The sequence below is a fragment of the Eutrema salsugineum genome, unplaced genomic scaffold (genome assembly GCF_000478725.1).
Source record: "Eutrema salsugineum unplaced genomic scaffold, Eutsalg1_0 scaffold_11, whole genome shotgun sequence".
NCBI lineage: Eukaryota > Viridiplantae > Streptophyta > Magnoliopsida > Brassicales > Brassicaceae > Eutrema > Eutrema salsugineum.
Genome location: NW_006256901.1, coordinates 10,135,321 through 10,157,293, shown reverse-complemented (window position 1 = coordinate 10,157,293; position 21,973 = coordinate 10,135,321). Strand labels below are relative to the sequence as shown.

Below are 21,973 nucleotides of genomic sequence, written 5' to 3'. Positions count from 1 at the left end.
TCCAGAATCAAGAACAAAGCTGATGTGACAAGTGCACGTGAAGATAGATCAAGGACTAGGGTTCATGCATGTACTTGGTGAGTTCTTCATGAGATCTTCATTTCAATCTTTGCTCACGCGCACTCCTCGACATCAACACCTTGGCTTCACTCTCTCACACACCGAGGTGCTCACCCAACGACCCAAGAAGACCGGTTCAGTACCCGATTTATTCCGGGCTGACCCGCATCACTTACCTTCACTATATATAGTTTTAGGACTAAAACCCTGCTTATCTTATCTCTTATCCTATTTTATCTGTGAGAACTTGCCTCTTTTGTGAAAACTTGCTTCTTTAATCAGATATCTCGTTTTTACGTAAAGATTTTGTTCTCTTTTATTTCTTTTCAACATGAAAGCTTCTAATCATGTTTAGCATCACATCTTGCAAAGGATTAAGTGTGCTCTTCATGATTAGTGAGTAGTTTTATTATGAGATTTTAGATAGGTAGATTAGGGTGTTGAAATGTTAGATTAGCGAGTTTAGGCTCTAGATCTGCATCATTCATTCTCTACTAAACCGATCTCTATGCTGGATCCATGAACATCACATGTGGTCTAGATCTGAGGTATCTCACGCCTGAGAAGTGTTCGCTGAAATACCTGAACCAGGTTTAGTTAGAGGTTTAAGAGTCTTTCATCATGATAATGATAGTTTGCTTCTCTTAAATGACTTATTGAACTGATTCTGAATAATTGCTGATTCATGCTTCTCAAAAGGGATTTTGGTATGAAAGAGGATTAGCATAGAAGTTTAATACCTTCATGAGAGGATTATCTTGTCTTTGAGCTGATTCATGCTTCATTAACTCACAGATTTAGCATGGAAGCACACGAGTCCTTTATCCTGTCTAAAACCTCTATTTCATCATTCATACATCAACCTATTAGCTATTTTGTCTATCTTGCTTGTTTATTTTGCATCTTGTCTTAGTTATAATCTCGTTTTCTCGCTTTGTTTTGCACATTATTCTAGAACAAAACCCACTTCTTGATTGCGCTTGACTTAAGATATAAGCATCATAAACTAGTGTCTACCACAAGCTTGGATTCGATACCTTTGTACTACAACTACAGGGGATTGATACCTCTTTAAGACCTAAAAAGTCTTAGTTTTCAGCTGTACCGGATGGAGGTTTCATCGGATGAATTTTATGCCGAGACAGGTTGGATTTTACCGGCTAAAAAGCTTACCGCGAGATCAGTTTATCTGCCAAAACCCGCGCATCAGTACATGAGCTCTCGGCTAAAACATATTCTGCCGATACGCGCCAAATATCACTCATCCGGAGAGCCTTTCCGTCCGATTTAGCTTCGGGGTCGTCATGAGAGTTGGAGAAGATTTAGCAGTGGTTCCAGAACAATTAAAATTAGTGGATTCGGATCAGTGAGCTGAGAATTATAGCCATCAGGAGACATGCCATCTTGCTTGCATTCCAGACCAATCTGATGAGCTCGAAAGATTACGCAGGACGAAGCCCTTCTTCACAGATTCAGTTTCCAGAACCTTCATCAATATTAAATAACTTTGAGTCTTGTTTCCAGGACGCTTGAGATCACAGGATTTGGAGCTCTGAGCTGGAAGATAGCGTTTCCGGAGTGAACACGGGTTCTGAGGCCTTTTTCCAGAGCATTCCAGTGCACTTCAAAGATCGATAGTTCAAAAGACCTTCCTTTCCCCAGATGCAATCAGGATCTTCACCAAAGTTCTAGCTGGTTGAGTCATCTTTCTTTTGGAATTCATCTTGTGTCATTTGGAGTTCTAAACCGAAAGTTATAATGGTTTAAGTATGGAAATGTCCCTGGCACCGAGATGAACACCAGGCAAACTAACTTCTGTGTTGGGCTTATTTTGGGGATTTTCCTATACTGAGCCTAACAATGTGGTCCACACCGAGATAATGCACCCCGGTGCTAGTTGAGCCTTGCACCAATCCCTTTGCATTTTCAGTACCGGCCACAACATCGGAGAAGAACACCTCTGTGTAATCTGCATCGTTTCAACCTATTAATCAACACCGACTGTCACAGCGGCCATATGGACCTCGGTGCTAGCTCACACGTTCCAGCAATACTCCCAGCACCGAGCAGCTTCATCTAGGTGTGCTTCCCGGTGTAAATCTCACAGCAGTTCTGCTCATTTTACACCGGCATCAACACTTGGGAAATGCATCCCGGTACCAGCCCCATCGTCCAAGTTCTCTCCCCAACACTGAGATCAACACCTGCCATTTACATCCCGGTGTCAGCACACACGCTCAAGACAAGCTTCAAGACATTTTACACCTGCCAGAACATCGGAAAAATGCATCTCAGTGTAGGTGCTTCAGCGTTTTTAAGAGTTTTCTTTCTGGGTCAATACCCGGTTTGTCCCAGGTTGACCCGGAAATTAGGAGACAACTATAAATACTTTTAGGGTTTTACCCATAGGACGATTATCTCATTTTCATTTAAGCTTTGTGTCTCTTTTGTGAAAGAACACACTTTGAGAGAGATATCTCTATTTTCTTCTTGAATCAAGAGAGTTTAAGAGCTTTAATCACCATTTCATCATCATTTATCCATCTTCTATCATTTCTCATCAACTTATCATGCTTGTCTACCCATCTTGCAAAGGATCAAGGGAGATAATCATGATTAGTGAGTAGTCACCTCATTAGAGTTCTATATATGTAGGTTAGGGTGCTCTAGGGGTTTGATTAAGTTAGCTTAGGGCTAGATTCATGAATCTTTGTTATTGTATAGCTAATCCTAATGTTGGGTTTCTGAGAATCACTTAAACCCAGATTCTAGACATTTCATGCACCAAAAGTGTTTGATGAAATGTCTGAACCAAGCTAGTTCAAGAGTCTATTGTTTAATTTGCATGGAAGTGTTTTATTGAGCATAGATTGTATATCATGATTGGTTCTTAATGCATCTATTTCGTTTGTTTCTCTAATGATGATTGGGTATGAAAGAATGTTTGAGATTGTGTTTTGATGCTTGAGAAATATTGAAACTTGTGTTGAATCATGAGCTGCTTAAATCATTAATCATCATTGTCATTAGCTACTTAGTTAGATCCTGAAAGCACCCTAGCCATCTATCATATCTGGAGCTCTAATCCTCATCATATCACATTCATCATCTTGTTTAGTGTTCTTTGTTTGTTTAGTGTGCATCTTAGTCTTGTTTAAATCTCGTTTTAGCTATTCTTATTGTCTTTGTTACTTGTTTGAAACCATAATCTGTCTATTTGGCTTGAATTAAGAAACTATCTCATAGACTAATGCCTAAACCACATTGTTGGATTGATACCCCTTATTCTACAACTGATAAAGGGGATTGATAACCTTCTTAAGAGCTTAAAAACTCTTAGTTATCATTAGTGCATGAACGACCATCTATGATGAGATTACATACCTTGCCCCTGATGGTGCATCTAGTGTGGAAGATGTTCTCTCTTTGAGCTGTCCCCTCGGGGTGAACAAGAACACTTATCACTCAACGAGTTACTAATAGTTCACCAATGTCAGGGTATTCAACCTCCTCATCTATGCCAATGGAATCATCTTCTTGTTCATCTTGAGACTCATAGTTTCCACTTGGTGTGATGATCATGGCTCGTTGATTTGGGCACTCCTTTCACATGTGACCCCTGCCTTGACATCTAAAACACGTTATGTCACGAGTTCTTGAAGTATTGCTAGAGGGCTCACCTTGCTCGGCTCAGTTGAATTTGGAAGCCTCGGTGTTTTTACCCTTAAACCTCGAATCAATATCCAACGCCTTGCATTTGTCTACTAGTTTAGAGCTGCTGGCGTTCCAGGTTTGATTCGTTCTGTTGCGGCTGGTGAGAGATGTTTTGTGCTTGATTTGTTTTTTAACTTGCACAGCAAGGTGCAACAACTCGTGCAACCCACTGTATTGGGCTCTCTCCACCTTTCTTGCAATCCTCTCTTGCAAGCTATCGATAAATTGTGCCATTAAGGCCTCCTCTGATTCTTCTAACTTCAGCGAGTTCATCAGCTACTCAAACTCCTCGAAATATTCATCTACGCTCCTGTTTCCCTGAGACAACTTACGAAAGCGTTTTTTAAGTCTATATTGTAGTGTTCTGGAACAAACCTGAGTCGTAGAAGGAATTTCATGTCACTCCAAGTGATGACCGGTCCAAAACGTTGCCTTCTTCTCTCGGCCACGTTTCTGTCCCACCACGCTAAGGCATTGTGGTGAGCTGTGCAGAAACAACGGCCACCTTCTTTGATATATTCATAAATTGCATCATTTAATGTACATATTCTAGTCAAAATCATGTCTCATTTGCATGCATTTTAGGTCTTTAGGCATTGTTTTAGGACTTAGGAGATTGCATTAGGTCCAAGAGAGTTTTGCATGTTTTGGAGTGTTAAACAGGTGCTTTTGGAGCCAATTTGGAGTGGATGATGTGATTCAGATGAAGAAATGGAGTTAGAATGATCAAAAATGGTGAAAAGGAGCAATTTTGGGTTTCTCGGCAAAATGGTGTACTGAAGGTCGAAGGTTCTCGACCAAAATCCTTCCCGCGGGTAGCTTTCTCGGCCAATAACACGTACCGCGGTCAAGTCTCTCGGCCAAAATCTCCGGGTGCAGACACGTTTCCGAAATCGCCTGTCCGGGGAACCTTCCGGTCAGATTTAGCTGTCGGAGTCTTCATAAAGATTGGAGATAATTGAGTCAAGAGTTCATAACAGTTGGAATCAAGGCATTTGGACCACAGAACTGAAAGATATGGTAATCGGAAGACGAACAGGTCTCGCACTCATTCCGGAGCAATCCGATACCCCTGAATGATCGCCTGTCCGGGGAGCCTTCCGGTCCGATTCAGACGGCGGGTGCTTCATAGAAGTTGGAGAGCATTGCATCACGGTCTCTTAGCAAGTAGAATCGTGGAATTCGGACGCGTGAGCAGAGAGATAAGCTTGTCGGAAGGAACCCCAGTCTCGCAGGTATTCCGGACCGAGCAGATCAGCTCTAAAGGATGCGAAGGACGGTGCACTTCCAGGCCGATTTAGTTTCCGGGTCCTTCATGAGAACCATAGACATTTGAGTCTTCTTTCCAGAACGTCCAAGAGCATTCAATTCGGATCTATGAGCAGAAAGATACAGTCTCCGGAATGGACACATGTCTAGACGCCTCTCTCTGGTCGTGTACATGCACTGCAAAGATGTGCCCTCCAGGAAGCCTTACACTTCCCAAGCACCGAAGCTTTCTTCACCAAAGTTGGAGATAAATGAGTCCTCTGTCTTCTGCAACCGAAATCATTCAATTCGGACAAGTCTCATAGGAGTTACACTCTCCGGAATGCGAAGTGGTCTAAGCTGCTCTGGATGCTGCGAGTTGGAGAGGAAGGAGACCAAGCCGCAGCAACACTCGCAAATCACTCCGACTTGAGCCTGCGACCTAGGTGCAATAGAGACTAACCCGCACAGTTTGTACATTCCCCAGAAACCGCCTTAGCCCTGCGAGTTGGAGAGGAAGGAGACCAAGCCGCAGCAACACTCGCAAAACACTCCTACTTAGGCGTGCGGCTAAGACAAGGCGATTCAGGCTTCACAAGACAAGTCTTCATCTACTGCGACTTAGGTGTGCGACCTGGGACATACTGGACTGACCCGCAGGATTTCCACTTGACCCAACTGAGCCGGGTCAGTACCCAGTTTGTCCTGGGCTGACCCGGTCCATTAGCACTTAGTATATATAGTTTTTTGGGAGAAAAACCCTAGGATCTTCTTCTCTCTTAGTTTCTCTCTAGTTTTCTTTCCTTTTCAGTGTAAAAACGTTTTGGATTAAGAGAGATCTCAAGGATTTAATCAATCTAAGTCTGTTTGTCATCATCTCATCATTTCATTTCTGCTTCTAATCATGATTAACATCATCTCTTGCAAAAGATTAGATGTGTTCTTCATGATTAGTGAGTAGTCATCTTTTAAACTTCTAGGTGTGTAGATTAGGGTGCTTAGATGTTTGATTGGTGATGTTTAGGGTTTAGATTCTCATTCCATTTCCTTAGTTAGTTGCTCCTAATGCCAGATTTCCTTGGGAAAGTGAAATCTGGGTTCATAGGCATTTCATGCACCAAAAGTGTTTGATGAAATGCCTGAATGAGCTAACTTAAGGGTTTATGCCTTTTTCATCATGGGAATGATTTGTTAAATGCATGAATGACATATTAGAACTGTTTCTTAATGCTCATTGATTCATATTTCACAAATGATGATTTGGTTTGAAAGTGGATTAGTGTAGAGATTAATGCCTTCATGAGAGGATTAGTCTAGATTAGAGTTCTAAGTTGAAATGTTTGAGATCATGTGATTGCTTGTTATGTCTTTCTGTATAAGATTCAGTCTTCTTGGTTGAGAGATTGTTTGGTCACTTATTAGGCTTGATGCATTATGCTTGCTGATTGCTTGATTATATCTAATGGTTGTTAGACTTGATTAAGTGATTTGCAAAGGGATTATTGTCATGGGAATGAATTAATCTGATTAAGAAGCCTAGACTAAAGAGTAGCAAGTGTTGCATTATGTTCTTAGCATCATGATTCAATATCTAAAGCACCCTAATCAATGATCACATCTAGAGGTTTAGCTTTTATCATTTGCTTAATCACCATCATCTTGTTTTGTTTGCTTGCTTAGTTCATTAATCATAGCTTGTTTGTTTCTTGTTTTATGCTTTCTTGTTGCTGGTTTCACAAAACTCATCTTTGATTACTTGACTTAAGAACCTATCACATAAACTAGTGCCTAACTACCACACATATGGATTGACACCCCTTATACTACTTTGACAAGGGGATTGATAACCCATCTAAGGCTTTAAAAACCTTAGTTATCAATTGGCGCCGTTGCCATATTGTGTGGGGATTGTTAGCATTAGTTTCTGATATAGTTTTTGAGATCAAGTTTATTTTGTTTTACTGATCACCTTTCAAGCTCTGTCTTTGTTTTCAGGTTTATGATCACAAGAAGCCAAGCCAGAAGACAAAGAGAAAGAGCTGCTCACTTGGAGAGGTTAGGAATGAATCAGCAAGTTGGGAATGAGCATCAGGCTCAAGAAGCTGATCAAGGTCAAAGAGCTGGTAATGGGATTGGAATTCAGGCTCAACAGGCTCAGGTCCATCAGGGACACGCTCAGGGTAACCAGAACCAAGACCGACCTCAGGTTAATCCACCACAGCCCCACCCAAACCCACCCATACGTCATCAGCCCCAACCAGTCTTTGTTGGTGAGAATGACCGAGCTTATGCACACCAGTATGGAGCAGGAATCAGGCCACCTCCTGTCCAAAACAACAACTTTGAGGTGAAGGCCTCTTTGATCAATATGGTTCAGAATCAGAAGTTCCATGGCTTACCTATGGAGGATCCCTTGGAGCATCTGGATCAGTTTGACAGAGTTTGTGATCTCACTAAGATCAATGGGGTATCTGAAGACAGTTTCAAACTGAGATTGTTCCCATTCAGCCTTGGAGATAAGGCACATCAGTGGGAAAAGAACCTCCCAAGAGGATCCATCCACACATGGGAGCAATGCAAGATTGCCTTTCTATCAAAGTTCTTCTCAAGCTCAAGGACTGCAAAGCTAAGGAACCAGATTTCCAGCTTCACTCAACATTCTAATGAGACCTTTGGAGAAGCTTTGGACAGGTTTAGAAGCTACACAAATAAGTGTCCACATCATGGCTTTTCAGAAGCCTCTCTCCTTAGCACTTTGTATAGAGGAGCTGTTCCTAAGATCAGGATTCAGTTGGACACAGCATCAAATGGAAATTTCTTGGCAAAAGAAATCAATGCAGCTATGGAACTTGTTGAGAACTTAGCCATGAGCCAAGACACTTATGGGGAAGATTATGATAGAAGCTATAGAGGAGAAGATTCTGGTAGACACCAAGAGCTGGAAGAGAAGTTTAAAGTGTTAAATATAAAGCTTGACAAAGCCCTAGCTGCCACTCAAAAGCCTATACACTATGTGAGTGAGGAGAAGAGATGCTTCACAAATATCAATGAAGAGGGTCTCACTCAAGAGGAGTTGCACTTCATTGGAAATCAAAACAAGTTCAATGGTTACAACAACTTCAACAACCACCAGAACTTGTCCTATAGGAGCAACAATGTGGCCAACCCCCAAGACCAAATATACCCTCCTCAAAGCTTTGTTCAACAGAATCAGTACCAAGGTAACTCCCAAGGTCAACAGGGTTTTCAGCAACCAGCGGTTCAGAATCAAGGGAATAGCTTCACAAATCAAGTCAGCCTACAGCCAAAGGCTCCACCTCCTGGTTTTGGCCCACCAACTGTTCAACAAAGTCCTGATTTCAATGTTCTTCTCCAACAGCTCTTACTAGGACAACAAAAGATGGTATCTGACCTGGAGACACTAGGTACTGAACTAAAGTCTATTAAAAAGAACAAGGGCATCTGCACTTCTGAACCACAAGTCTCTCTTCCTGGTAAAGCTCTTCAAAACTCAAAAGATTATTGCAATGCCATCTACTCCAGTGAGGACCATTCAGCTGCTGTGCAAGAGATTGAAGACCTCCTTTATGGTCAAGTTTTTACTGAGAATGCACACACTCAAGTAGATGAGGACACCATTATAGATGATTTCATTGGCTTCTTACATGAACTCAATGAGGACATTGAGAGCAAAAGTGTGGGGGCAGCCGGTTCAGTTTTTTCTGTTCAGCAAGGAAATGATTCAGTGTCTATTGAAACAAAGGAGCATCCAACTGGTCAAGGAAAGCTAACAGATTGTGCCTCCACCTCTGAATCAACTCAGATGAAGCCCACCTCCCTCCCAAAGCTAGGCAACCCAGGGAAGTTCACCATCTCTTGCACTCTTGGAAACTTTAGAATTGAGAATGCTTTGTGTGATTCAGGCTCAAGTGTGAGTATAATGTCTAAAGATATGATGGAGAAGCTAAAGGTCAAGTCTATAACGTCCTACCCCTCTTCTATCACCTTTGGTGATTCCTACTCCAAGAAACCATATGGATTTTTAGAAGACTATCCACTTCAAGTTGGTGAATGCATAATTCCCACTGATTTTGTGATCATGAAGATGAAGAAGACCAAAGAGCTCCCCCTATTGCTTGGAACTGCATTTCTCAACACCACTGGTGCAATGATTGACTTTGATACTCAAAGAGTGGTGCTTACAAAGGTGGATAAGGATGCCTTTTACCCTGTTCAACCACCTTTAGCTGAATTTTGTGGATCAGTTGTTCAAGAGATAGAACCCCCTAAGGTACTTGAGATGAAGTATGTAGGAAGTGCTGGGATTTTAGGTGGATCCCAATCTCTTTCAGCTGTGGAAATGGAAAAAGAACCTCACACCAACTCTGTTTACAAGGATGGGACTGAACAGCCATTGATCAGAGAAGAAGACATCTTGCTCTCATGGTCTCCTACACTTAGTGATCTAAGGATGATTAACACCAAAAGTGATGGCTCAGCATCAGAAGACAAGAGTATTAAACCTGATCTTTCTTCTCAAGACTTTGATCTCACTCCTTGGGTTGATGATGATGGTTCTCTGAAGTATAAGCTGGATTGCAATGGGAAGCCAGGTCTGTTTGCTGAAGTGAGGGCATGTCTCACAAGGGCCATCTTTGATAAAGACCCAGATGGTATTCAAGAGCTGGTGGACAAAGGTCTCAAGGTGGGATCTCAAGGACAAGGGTCTAATGGTTCCCAAAGGCAGCAAACCAACTCAGCTTTCTTGCTCAGGACCATTGAAGTGCTGAAGAGCATCAGTGCTCAACCTCACCCCAGCTGAAAACAGGTTTTTGAAAGTCAAACTTAGTGACTTTAAACAAAGTGCTCTTGGGAGACACCCCAAGCTTATCCTTGTATATAATCTTTTAATTCTTTTCTCTCATTTCTTTTTCTGTTTTAGGATCTTTTGATGGGTTTTGTGAGTTGGTCTCAGGTACTAGGTGATCTTTGGAGTACATAGCTCAGTGATGAATGGAAAAAAAAGCATGTGAGAGAGAGCTGAGAGAAGTGTTTAAGGCCAGAAAAACGTTTAAGTCCCAAAAGCTGCGGCCTAGGAGTGCGGGTCAGAAGAGAAGAGCCCAGGCCGCAGCAAGACTCGGAATTTACTCCGAGATGGGTGTGCGGCTCAGAAGAAGGATGGCCAGGCCGCAGCAAAAAGATGAACGGTCAGAATGCCTAAGTAACAGGAGCTGCGGGATGGTTGTGCGGCTCAGAAGAAGGATGGCCAGGCCGCAGCAAGACTCGGAATTTACTCCGAGATGGGTGTGCGGCTCAGAAGAAGGATGGCCAGGCCGCAGCAAAAAGATGAACGGTCAGAATGCCTAAGTAACAGGAGCTGCGGGATGGTTGTGCGGCTCAGAAGAAGGATGGCCAGGCCGCAGCAAGACTCGGAATTTACTGCGGGATGGTTGTGCGGGTCAGAACAGAAGATGTCCAGGCCGCAGCAAGGGAGTTCAGGCCAAGCCAAACCCATCTCCAGTGGTGTCTGGCCTCATCTGGTGCAGATACTCACTCCCCTTTTGCACAAGAACCACACCAGGTATCACTCCAAACACTTGTAAATGAGCATTTAGCATTTTTCTTTATCTTTTGCATTTCATGTTTGATTTTTTCTCTTTCTCATGCTTTTATAACACAAGGGACTGTGTTATTTAAGTGTGGGGGAGGGGTTTTGTGTTTACTAATCATGTTTATTCTGCTCTTATTTTCCTTTTCACTTTGAGTCTCATTTTGCATTCATCTAAGTGCATATAAAAACCAAAAAAATGGAAAAATCTGAAAAATTTTCACAAAAAATGCTCATGTAGTTGCATTCACATTTTAGGTTGAGTCTAGTTTGCATTTTCATATAGGTTGCATCTTGCTGGGAGTAATGATAGTTTTTTTTCCTTGAGATTACATCACCTTGAGAATTTGGATTAAATATGCTTGTGAAATGACTTAGGTGCTTGCAAGGCTTGAAATGATTTGAATCTGAGAAGCAAGTTTGAATTGAACTCAACTCTAATAAGTGAAAACCTTGAACTTGACTTGAAATTATCTTGTGATGCATTGTTTGAATAAGCTTGTGGATACCTATATACATATTTGAGCTAGAATCCTGTTTTTACCACCCTCTTCCTTAGCTCAAATAGCTGAGTCCACATCTGGATCAGTTTTCCTCACCTTGAACCCATCCTTCCTTCAAGCCAAATGTTTGTGTGTGATTGAAAGGCCACCTTGGATCAAACTTAGCAGAAAGTGTTAGGTTTAGAGCGACAAGGGCAAGTCTCATTGAGTGTTAAGTTCCATCATCAAGGAGATGAGAGATTTGGCAAGAACTAAGTGTGGGGGGGATACTTGTTGGTGAGTGGAAAAAGGAGAGATGAGTGGAAAAAGGAGAGATGAGTGGAAATAAAAGGAGAATGGTGAGAACTAGGGGATAGAAAAAGAAAAGAAATCAGTCTTGGAGTTTTGAGTCAAAGAAAGTGAGCTCTAGTGTTTTGGAAAGAAAAAGTCTAGCCTCTAAATGAAAAGAAAAGAAAAGAAGCCCAAGAGCTCAAATGTTTTAGAAAGAAAGAAAAAGAGGCTAGAGGTTACAAAAGAAAGTGAAAAAGAGCTATGTAAAGTTTGGACTCCAAGACTTGAGTGTGAAAATGAAAAGTGAGTCCCCTAGTGAGAGGAAAATGAGTTTGGAAAGTGAGGATCTTGAGAGGTTGAGCAAGTGAGAAAGCTTTGAGTAGAGTGTGGGGTGGGATGAGTCCTTGCCCTTGTATGCATAGGTTGCTTTTTACCTTTAGCATTCTGCCAAAGTTTGATCATTCATAGAGAGATCCCCTTGCTGCATTGAACCCAATCAGGCGCTGATGAGATCATTTTAGTCTCATTACCTCACCCTAGCCAAACTTTGCTTGTTTGAACATTGCATCATTTGATCCACTTGGTAAAGAGCTTAATGAATGTCAAAGAGTTGAGGAATAAGAGAACTTGTGGAGATTACTGTTGAGTTGTTACATCAGAGTATGGTCTTGCATTGCATATTGAGCATGAACTTGAATTCTCTTAGTTGTCACTTTTCTCTTTCAAAGGAAATATGAACTCCCAATGCATTCAACCTCTCTCTCTCATTTGTTCTTTTTGCTTGAGGACAAGCAAAGGATAAGTGTGGGGGAGTTGATATATTCATAAATTGCATCATTTAATGTACATATTCTAGTCCAAATCATGTCTCATTTGCATGCATTTTAGGTGTTTAAGCATTGTTTTAGGACTTAGGAGATTGCATTAGGTCCAAGAGAGTTTTGCATGTTTTGGAGTGTTAAACAGGTGCTTTTGGAGTTTATTTGGAGTGGAGGATGTGATTCAGATGAAGAAATGGAGTTGAAATGATCAAAAATGGTGAAAAGGAGCAATTTTGGGTTTCTCGGCAAAATGATATACTGATGGCCGAAGATTCTCGGCCAAAATCCTTCCCGCGGGTAGCTTTCTCGGCCAAAAACACGTACCGCGGTCAAGTCTCTCGGCCAAAATCTCCGGGTGCAGACACGTTTCCGAAATCGCCTGTCCGGGGAACCTTCCGGTCAGATTTAGCTGTCGGAGTCTTCATAAAGATTGGAGATAATTGAGTCAAGAGTTCATAACAGTTGGAATCAAGGCATTTGGACCACAGAACTGAAAGATATGGTAATCGGAAGACGAACAGGTCTCGCACTCATTCCGGAGCAATCCGATACCCCTGAATGATCGCCTGTCCGGGGAGCCTTCCGGTCCGATTCAGACGGCGGGTGCTTCATAGAAGTTGGAGAGCATTGCATCACGGTCTCTTAGCAAGTAGAATCGTGGAATTCGGACGCGTGAGCAGAGAGATAAGCTTGTCGGAAGGAACCCCAGTCTCGCAGGTATTCCGGACCGAGCAGATCAGCTCTAAAGGATGCGAAGGACGGTGCACTTCCAGGCCGATTTAGTTTCCGGGTCCTTCATGAGAACCATAGACATTTGAGTCTTCTTTCCAGAACGTCCAAGAGCATTCAATTCGGATCTATGAGCAGAAAGATACAGTCTCCGGAATGGACACATGTCTAGACGCCTCTCTCTGGTCGTGTACATGCACTGCAAAGATGTGCCCTCCAGGAAGCCTTACACTTCCCAAGCACCGAAGCTTTCTTCACCAAAGTTGGAGATAAATGAGTCCTCTGTCTTCTGCAACCGAAATCATTCAATTCGGACAAGTCTCATAGGAGTTACACTCTCCGGAATGCGAAGTGGTCTAAGCTGCTCTGGATGCTGCGAGTTGGAGAGGAAGGAGACCAAGCCGCAGCAACACTCGCAAATCACTCCGACTTGAGCCTGCGACCTAGGTGCAATAGAGACCAACCCGCACAGTTTGTACATTCCCCAGAAACCGCCTTAGCCCTGCGAGTTGGAGAGAAAGGAGACCAAGCCGCAGCAACACTCGCAAAACACTCCTACTTAGGCGTGCGGCTTCACAAGACAAGTCTTCATCTACTGCGACTTAGGTGTGCGACCTGGGACATACTGGACTGACCCGCAGGATTTCCACTTGACCCAACTGAGCCGGGTCAGTACCCAGTTTGTCCTGGGCTGACCCGGTCCATTAGCACTAGGTATATATAGTTTTTTGGGAGAAAAACCCTAAGATCATCTTCTCTCTTAGTTTCTCTCTAGTTTTCTTTCCTTTTTAGTGTAAAAACGTTTTGGATTAAGAGAGATCTCAAGGATTTAATCAATCTAAGTCTGTTTGTCATCATCTCATCATTTCATTTCTGCTTCTAATCATGATTAACATCATCTCTTGCAAAAGATTAGATGTGTTCTTCATGATTAGTGAGTAGTCATCTTTTAAACTTCTAGGTGTGTAGATTAGGGTGCTTAGATGTTTGATTGGTGATGTTTAGGGTTTAGATTCTCATTCCATTTCCTTAGTTAGTTGCTCCTAATGCCAGATTTCCTTGGGAAAGTGAAATCTGGGTTCATAGGCATTTCATGCACCAAAAGTGTTTGATGAAATGCCTGAATGAGCTAACTTAAGGGTTTATGCCTTTTTCATCATGGGAATGATTTGTTAAATGCATGAATGACATATTAGAACTGTTTCTTAATGCTCATTGATTCATATTTCACAAATGATGATTTGGTTTGAAAGTGGATTAGTGTAGAGATTAATGCCTTCATGAGAGGATTAGTCTAGATTAGAGTTCTAAGTTGAAATGTTTGAGATCATGTGATTGCTTGTTATGTCTTTCTGTATAAGATTCAGTCTTCTTGGTTGAGAGATTGTTTGGTCACTTATTAGGCTTGATGCATTATGCTTGCTGATTGCTTGATTATATCTAATGGTTGTTAGACTTGATTAAGTGATTTGCAAAGGGATTATTGTCATGGGAATGAATTAATCTGATTAAGAAGCCTAGACTAAAGAGTAGCAAGTGTTGCATTATGTTCTTAGCATCATGATTCAATATCTAAAGCACCCTAATCAATGATCACATCTAGAGGTTTAGCTTTTATCATTTGCTTAATCACCATCATCTTGTTTTGTTTGCTTGCTTAGTTCATTAATCATAGCTTGTTTGTTTCTTGTTTTATGCTTTCTTGTTGCTGGTTTCACAAAACTCATCTTTGATTACTTGACTTAAGAACCTATCACATAAACTAGTGCCTAACTACCACACATATGGATTGACACCCCTTATACTACTTTGACAAGGGGATTGATACCCCATCTAAGAGCCTCAAAACTCTTAGTTATCATTGGCACGAATGCTCGTCGCAGCTGGGCGGGAAAACCCATATAAACAGTGCAACACACAAATATGCTTCAGGATCAGATTTTCCTGCAAAAGTGGGAGGTGTTAGCTTAAGATCATGATTTTTCTCTTAGGTAGCTACTACCCTATCTGGATTTCTCCTTAAAGGATCCTGTCTCCTTTGTTGTCGGTGTTGAAGTGGGTCGGGTGGAAGGACATCCTCCAAGTCAGGCATCTCCTCATCATCACTTGCATCACCGGCTGGCACTTGTGCTCCTCTAACTGGGGCTCTTCTTGGTTGTGCTTCAACTCAGTCTATCCTTTCGATTGTATGAAATGTTTATGTATTTGTTGTTTAACAAACATTTTCTCTTGATTTGATTGGGTCTAAGATATTTTGTGATAAAATAAAATGATTGAATACCATTAAGAAGCAAGTAGGTTTGCAATGCTTTTGAAGAGTATGCTGATTCACACCAAAAATAAGTTGTTTACATTTTAATTTCAGACCAAACTACAGACTGGTAAACTTTTGGAATCCATGTCAGAATTTTTAATTAGGGAATGCCGCCCTAGATATTCAGGAAGGATTCATAATAATTTAGGAATGTCTTCATGAATTGTAAATCTTTCAAAAAAAACAATAAAAAGAACAATAAGGAAGTGATCTATATATTTTGTGACGACGATGAAGCCAAAATTGAAATCCTTGACGATTTACTGATAAAAGAATGTGTTGATCCTGTTAAAGATATAGTAAGAGAAGTGTATGGTGTAACATACAGATCGGAGAGAGACCCAAAGTTTTTTTCAAGATAGAGTATTTCTTAGCCCGAGAAATGCAGACATGGAATTAATAAATGAATACATGTTGTCGAAAATACAAGGTAAACATATTTAACGCTTTATAAATATAGATATATGATCTTACACTTGAGCTTCATATCGTTATTTTAAGTTATATTTAATGAATTTCGTTAACATTTTTCTAGGTGAGGAACATACATATTTTACCTCAGACAGTATTGATACTTCTGATAAGGGCAAGCTTGACGAAAAAGTCTAAACCCAGGAATATCTTAATAGTATTAAGAATCAGGATTGCCAAACCATGAATTGAAATTGAAAATAGGAACACCTATTATGTTGCTTCAGAATATGACCTTAGAGGTGGTTTATGCAATAGAACAAAACTCTTGGTAACACAATTGGCCAAACATGTTATTCAAGCCAGCCTCATAACTGGTGAGTATATTGGTCAAAAGCTCTTGATCCCACGAATGTTTGTTTCCCCCACTGAGACAAGGCATTCTTTTAGAATGAGGTGTAGACAATTCTTTGTAGCCATCACCTATTCAATGACTATCAATAAAAGCCAAGGACAGACTTTGGAAAAGGTTGGACTGTATCTAGTATTTACAAAAACCCGTATTTTCCCATGGATGATGTGGGGTGTGTCAAGGGTGTCAAGTTTTACCCTAAATGAAATCAATAGCCGCAAGTGCACAGCTGATCGATTGTAGTACTTAGGGATCGAATCCACAGGGAAGGAGGATCTTTCCTGCAAAAGCCTTCGAAAGAAATATAAAGTAAGGAAGTCTAGAACCAAACGGTTTTGTGGGGGTTTTGGTGGTGTGTTTAAAATGTAAAAACGAATCTTAAAGAGAAGATACGGGAATTAAAATGACCTAATAACTAAACTTAACGAAAACGGGCAAAAACGGAAAAAACGGCTAACCTAATTGCTTAAATGAAAATCGATTAAAAAGGAATGAAAATATTGAACTAAAGCTTGAAATAAAACGGTGTGAATCTATAAGAAAGAAAGCGCTGGGGTTCAGGGAAGTTTTCTGAGGGGTACGAACGATTCAAAACATTGCTAGAGGGTAAATTTGAAAAGATCTTAGCTTAAACTTTTCGAACTGGAGTCACGGACGTATAAATACGCCACTGTCGTTATCATAGACAACTATCTCTCTCAACCCTGACCAGTAGGTTTCCACTCTGGCCATGGAAAAGAAGAGATGCATTATGTTTAAGACTCGTCAGCATTCACAAATCGCCCATAGGTAGGTTTCCACTCCTATGTTTGTTTTGCTCTCCCAAACTAGATCTGACACCGGATGAACACTTTCGTGTCACCAAGCATCTGGATCAGATCATAGTTCATGACGCTACTCTCATGCAGTAAAAACGAATTCAGAAGAAAAAGTTCTAAGATTCGGCTCAAAAGCTCATGGAATCCTCATCGAACATATAAATCCCCATCGAAAATCCCTTAATCCCAACAATAAAACTACTCAGACATGATAAACGAAATCAAAAACATAGTATTAAAAAATAGTACAGAAACCGAAATTGAAATAGAAAGAACAAGGGTTCAAGAGACAGATCTCTCTCTCCCTAAAACCTAAAAACAAAGCTTAAAGTAAAATTTCTGTAAAGTATTTCGTCTCTCTTCTTCTCTCTTAAAAAACGACCTAAATGACATGTATTTATAGTCTCCAATACTCTCTGGTGTCTAGGGTTCCGGAATTGAGGCTGGAAAAATGATACGGGCTTCAGAAATGGGCCTTCGGGCTCGGAGTTGGCTGGCCGCGGTCGGGATGAGTGTGACCGCGGGAAATGGGTGGCTGGCCGCAGTCGCGGTGCTTCTGACCGTGGGGATTGGTCTGTTGGCCGCGGGTGGAAATGCTTGTCGGCTGGTTTACAGGACATCTTGCTCTTCGCGTATCTTTTGATTGAACCGTTGGATTGCCAAGCTGTAAAGCGTGCTGGAAAGCTGATATTTCCATCTTTAAGGTCTCCAAATTTGAGCTGGATCAGACGCTGAGAAGGCCTTCAATCAGGGGTGAATTTCTGACAGTTTGACTCTGAGCTGAAATCTGGTTTTCTATCCATTTTGTTAAGTTTTTCCCTAAGTTACCTGAAAAGAGTCTTCGAACTACAAATAGTAGAAAATCGTAATAAAAGTACTTAAAAGCAATTAAAAACATAGAAAAAGTATTTCAAAACAATCCATAAAAGTGGTCAAAATACGGTGTTATCAATGGACAACTTTATGTGGCTATATTATATGTTACTTCGAGAGCTGGTTTGAAGATTCTGATAACGGATACTATAGGTAAACCACAAACCATACTTTGAACGTTGTATAGAAGGCCTTCTTTCAGAATGTAAGAATATAAGAAAACGATAGTTTATTTTATTTATTTTGGTTTACACATTTACTAATTAAATATTTTGTTTTAATGACACTTTTATTTACTTATGCTTCAGAATTGATAGTGTTTCTCTTTTCGATTAATAGTTATCTGGATTGTCCAGAATCGATACTTTTATTAAAAATAAATAAAATCGAGTACAAAACCATAAAAGTATTTCAAAAATACACACTGAAACAAACTACAACTTAAAGATCTGCAGTATTGGAATGTTGTACATAGCAAATATTGATGCACATAACGATAATAGTCACGATTGAAAAAGTGATGAGTTTTTTTTTTTAAAGTATCATTATCCAACTATCAAAATTTATAGGTTTATTAATGATATAGATCACAGTACCATTATCCAACTATCGAAACCTTTCACCATTATCAAAAAAATTAAATAAATGATTCATGATAGTTAGTATTGTTAGAACAAGAGAACATTAAAATATATTATTTCAAAAAATTATATATAACTTACAAATCTCCTACTTATCAATGATCACCTCTACAAATTTTGTAATCAGCTTTATATACATCGCAGGTCCGCGCTTGGAGTGGATCTCCACTTAATTACTCTATATAAATTACCTTAAACAATATGAATACAAGAATTTATAATTTTTTTGTACAATGGTGATGTATATATATAGCGTTTGGAAATGTTAAATATATACATCTCCAAAGATGACATTCATTAGATTAGATTTGTGTATATCTAAATAAATTTGTTTATTATTTTGATATATTAGTTGTATATATAAATAGATTTTTGTATATTATCTAAATATATATTATATAACTATAAGTAGATATATATATATCTATATATAATATTATTATTATTATTATTTCTTAAATCATATATTTATTCTAAAAAAAATATTGTATTTATTATATTCTCAAAATTAATTATGGATATAATTATCTTTTTATCTATTTAAAAGATTAGTTTTCAAAGATTTTTAAAAAGGAGTTAATTTTCAAAAAAAATATAAATTTTTGGAATATTGAATCAGATAGTATAATGAGACTCGGCATTACATAATCTACTTTTCTTTTCTTTTTTCCTTGGTCCAAACCCCCGAATGGGACAGTAATCACGTAAGGCAATTAACTCACTGAACTTTTTGTTAGAAGTTTGCCATTCTCTTGGTAATTAAACTAATTACAGGCCCGGCCAGGAGGCGTGGGAAAAAGTGTGATGGCTCAATGTGTGACATCCCAAACTTAGGATTAAAGTCTTTTTCTTTTTTTTTTTTCAAGCGATTCAATCTCTAGAAATATATCTCTAAAAATGAGCTCAAATTTACCAATGCCCAAGAGAAAAAAAAAATAAAAACCCTAACTGTGAGTAAATGTATTTTGTCATTTTAGACTTAAGGAGTTTGACCCCCTCTCTATATTAAAGCCTGCCACTTTCTTCTGAAAGCCACACAGAGTGAAACTCGATAATAACCTTTCCAGTATTAGTTTAAAATTTGTCTGAGTGAGAGTATTGCTGAGTCGTTTGCCAGAAACTCAGATCGAGCTAGGTGTCGATCTTTATACATCTAGAAATATCTCGCTGCAAGGAATCCATAGCAGTTTACAGATCTTAAATCCGAAGTAAGATCCATTTTTTACGTGAGCTGGAAGTTAGCAAAAAATCATTTGTTTCTGCAAATCTGATTTTTCTAGTTTCACAATTCCAACTTGAGAGAGGATTTGTCGTCGATTCAGAAAGACCCAGATAGTGATCCACATACCGATCTGTAGATCTCGGATCCTTATTTCCAGATCAACTTTCACATCCAGATTCCAAGGTAAATTGTGAAAGTTATCGTTGTATCTTCTCGCCCAAGAAACAGCCTGGATCGACCTGCGAATCTGAAACTCTAGTGTTTGTGTTGTGCGTATCTCAGGGCTTGGATACCAACTTCTATTCTTCAGACTCGTCTTTATGGTGTTTTTAAGGTGAGGACTAGATGTGGATTCCTAAGATGCCTTAGTTGATATAGAAATATGTGTATGTTTGATATAAATGATAAATATGATTGTTGTTTGTTGTATTTGAAAAATGGTTGATGCATTTATGTGAAGTAGATATTTGTTAGGCGTGTTAGCACTATTGTTTGCGGCCGGCGTCATGGGTGTTAAACCATGGAGCACGGTATTGTTTGTTGGCTACACAAAGGACATGATGAGAAGTGTAGTGCCATGAAGGATTTGTCAGTGAGTGGGCCAAACAGTTGACGAGCAGCAGATGTTAATGAAAGGAAAAGTAAAGAAGAATGAGTAATTTAGACCGAGGTCTTCGGGAATGTGATATAGTATTGTTAGGATGATTGACTTGAAGAGAATTACTGCATATAGAAATGATTGTTTCATAACATGTAAAATTGTATTAGGAACATATAGGGTGTTATGTGTTTATTGCTTATATAGTGCATAATCTTTATTGCTATTTTAATTAATGTATCTAAGAATCATGTGTGCTCCATAAGTACACCCTCACTCAGTATTTTTCCCCGAGTACTCACCCCTTACTTCTTTTTCAGGCGAGACCGAAAAGTAGTACTTGTTGTGGTCGTTGTGTGTGGTATCTACGGGTTCATAGACGCATTTCTGTAATTATTTTTAATAAGAATTTTAATTATATATTTACTTTAGTTTTTCTTCAACTATTTAAAATTTGGTTTATTGTTAAGACATTTGGAGTTTCCGGTTTATTTATTTTTAGTAAAGAATTTTAGACAGTAAATGAATATTTAATGTGTTCGTTATTCTTTTTAAAAGCCGTTAAATGAGTGTAAATCAAATTATGTTTAAATTGCAAGATTAAGATGTCTCAATTAATTTTGAGACTCCGCTCCTTGCGATCCCGATCCCGCCTTTCATCTGGATTGGTTATCAAAAACTCTGAATGCCCCCAACCGCCCTTACATGTGATGCCAACGCCCTCTCTAGGCCCATGGGCCCAATGTCCTCTCTCTATGCTAGTTGGCCCAATGTCCTCTTTAGGCCTGTTAGCCCGGGAGGCTCGTAAGACTTGTCTACTGTCCCTGCAATCACCACGTGATCTTTGCCCGTGCTTTGTCCTCACTCACACGGTACCGCGGACCACTTCCCGGTAGGTCACCCATCTTGAAATTTCTCCAGCTTTAAGCATGCTTAACTATGGAGTTCTATCAAGACACTGAACCGGAAAATATAAGTGCACTTTGATGACATAGGTAACCAAATCAATTCTTATCAGCCTTTTTCATATATACTAGAAATTGGGATGTTACAGTTTTCTCCGACTTCCAAGGAATTCGTCTTCGAATTCTTGCTAACTCAGTTACGTCCCAAGACGCCACCCTTGTCAGAGGCGGTTGGCTAACCTGACGCTCTGATACCAATTATGAGACTCTGCTCCCTTCTTCTCTTCCAGGAACAAATAAATATCAAATCCATGAGACCCGGATCCCGTCTTTCATCTTGATTGGCTATCAACAAACTCTGAACGCCACCAACCGTCCCTACCAGTGAGGCCAATGCCCTCTCTAGACCCATGGGCTCAACGTCCTCTCTCTAGGCCCATTGGCCCAACGTCCACTCCAGTCCCGTTGGCCCACCCCTGTCCAACGGTTGGGAGTCGTTGGTTCAGGAGGCTCGTAAGACTTGTCTACTGTCCCTGCAATCACCACGTGATCTTTCTCCGTGCTTTGTCTTCACTCACACGGTACCGAGGACCATTTTCCAGTAGGTCACCCATCCTGAAATTGCTCCAGCTTTAAGCATGCTTAACTCTGGAATTCTCTCAAGACACTTGACCAGAAAAGATAAGTGCACTTTGATGACATAAGTAGCCAAATCAATTCTTATAAGCCTTTTTCATATATACTAGAAATCGGGATGTTACACAAAGGCCACATATATAAAAAAAAAAGATTACACAAAAGAAACTCTAATTAGGGAAAAATCTCT

The 21,973-nt window shown here is 40.0% G+C and overlaps 1 non-coding gene across 1 annotated transcript; it reads right to left on the bottom strand.

The window, feature by feature from the left end:
* Positions 1-7,645: 7,645 nt before the first annotated feature.
* Positions 7,646-7,752, bottom strand: LOC112090064. The gene has a single exon (XR_002901423.1). It is a non-coding gene; the product is annotated as a small nucleolar RNA R71 (small nucleolar RNA).
* Positions 7,753-21,973: the final 14,221 nt, after the last annotated feature.